The sequence below is a fragment of the Leopardus geoffroyi genome, chromosome B1 (genome assembly GCF_018350155.1).
Source record: "Leopardus geoffroyi isolate Oge1 chromosome B1, O.geoffroyi_Oge1_pat1.0, whole genome shotgun sequence".
Lineage (NCBI taxonomy): Eukaryota > Metazoa > Chordata > Mammalia > Carnivora > Felidae > Leopardus > Leopardus geoffroyi.
Genome location: NC_059327.1, coordinates 148,217,360 through 148,219,723, shown reverse-complemented (window position 1 = coordinate 148,219,723; position 2,364 = coordinate 148,217,360).

The window sequence follows — 2,364 nt, the reverse complement described above, 5'->3', positions numbered from 1 at the left end:
ATATTCAATATGAGGTAGCTATAAAAACAATCTTATGCAATAAACTAATTAGATGGAATAATTACCACATCAATCTAGATGTTATGTAACCAAAACACTCTTGCACAACAGCATGCATTTGATCAGGTTACTAAAGATTTGTTGCCTAGGTGTACTGTTTCTATTGCTGTGCAGGTATCTATTCTTTCCCAGTAAGATCACATTTTAGAATCAGAAGGAATCAGCTACTTAAGAAATACTGAGGCCCAGATTTAGCCACGGGGTTTGAATTTGGCATTTCTTCTCCCTGGTATTAACTGCATTTCCTTTTAGTTTTATATATAAAAGAATATCTTTATATAGGCAGAAAAGGCTGGGTGATATGAGGGCAAGAAAAGAATGCTCTGGTCCAAAAAAATCATTGTTCTTTTTTTAAGTTTTTTTTTTTAATGTTCATTTATTTTTGAGAGAGAGAGAGAGAGAGAGAGAGAGAGAGAGAATGGATAGGAGAGGGGCAGAGAGAGAGGGAGAGAGAATCTCAAGCAGGCTCCGTGCTATCAGTGCAGAGCCCCATGTGGGGCTCAAACTCACAAACTGTGAGATCATGACCTGAGCCAAAATCAAGATCTGACGCTTAACTAACTGAGCCATCTAGGCACCCCCAAAAATCATTGTTCTGTATCAGCAAATTTTAAATTCCCATCACTAATTAATACTTCTTCTAGCCTTTGCAAAAGGACACCTGCTATTTATTTGTTTTTCTTTTTATTATGGAAAATTTCAAAACTAAACAAAAGTAAATAGCACAGTTTAATGATTCTCATATTCTTATCACCTGGCTTTGACAATGATCAACTTACAGCCAATCTCATTTCATTTATACTCTTACTTCCCTCTCCCACATTATTCTGAAGCAAATTCCAGGCATATTATTTCATCTGTAAGTATTTGGTACACATTTATAAAACATAAGGGCTTTTTTTTTTTTTTTCGACATTTTATTTATTTTTGGGACAGAGAGAGACAGAGCATGAACGGGGGAGGGGCAGAGAGAGAGGGAGACACAGAATCGGAAACAGGCTCCAGGCTCTGAGCCATCAGCCCAGAGCCCGACGCGGGGCTCGAACTCACGGACCGCGAGATCGTGACCTGGCTGAAGTCGGACGCTTAACCGACTGCGCCACCCAGGCGCCCCGTAAGGGCTCTTTTAAAAAACATAACTACAGGGGCGCCTGGGTGGCGCAGTCGGTTAAGCGTCCGACTTCAGCCAGGTCACGATCTCGCGGTCCGTGAGTTCGAGCCCCGCGTCGGGCTCTGGGCTGATGGCTCAGAGCCTGGAGCCTGTTTCCGATTCTGTGTCTCCCTCTCTCTCTGCCCCTCCCCCGTTCATGCTCTGTCTCTCTCTGTCCCAAAAATAAATAAACACTGAAAAAAAAAAAATTAAAAAAAAAAAAAAAAACATAACTACAACATCATCACCACAATAATTAGTCCTTAATCATCAATTGCCCAGTGTTCAAAACTTTCGGATGTCCATAAATGACATAAATATTTGTTATTGTTCTTTTTCACATTGCTTGTTTGAATTAGAATGTAAGTGAAAGCACACCTGACAACTGGTTGGTATCTCTCTTATGTTTCTTTCAACCTCTAGGTTTCTCTTTCAGCTCTATTTTCCCTTTGTAATTCATTTGTTGAAGACATTGGGTCCTGTATCATTTCTCCACAGTTTGGATTTTGTTGATGAATCCATGTGGTGTCATTTAACGTGTTCTTTACCATATTCTCCTGTTCCCTCTATTCCCTATAATTTAATATAGTTGATCTAGAGGCTTAACCAGATTCAAGTTCTCTTTCGTTGGCAAGACTTTTTCACAGGTGATGATACATTCTTCCATCGGGATGCATACAAAGTATGGTTTTCTCCCTGTGATACCAGCAGCCATGATTAATGCCTAGATCCAATAATTTATTAGAGGTTGCAAAAATGGTGATATTCTAATAATAATTAAGTCATTCCTACTGTTTTTTTAATTTTCTTTTTTTAACATTTATTCATTTTTGAGAGATAGAGACAGAGCCTGAGCTGGGGAGGGGCAGAGAGAGGGAGACACAGAATCTGAAGCAGGCTCCAGGCTCTGAGCTGTCAGCAGAAAGCCCGACATGGGACCTGAACTCACGAACCATGAGATCATGACCTGAGCCGAAGTCGGATGCTTAACCAACTGAGCCACCCAGGTGCCCCTGTTTTTGTTTTTTTTTCGTTTTTTTAACTGAAATGTTTCTATAAGGAGAAATTCCTCTTACCCACTATTTGGAAACTTGGCTTTAATTAGTGTTATCTTACCTGGGAGGGGTAACATGTTAGTGAACACATTGGAAATG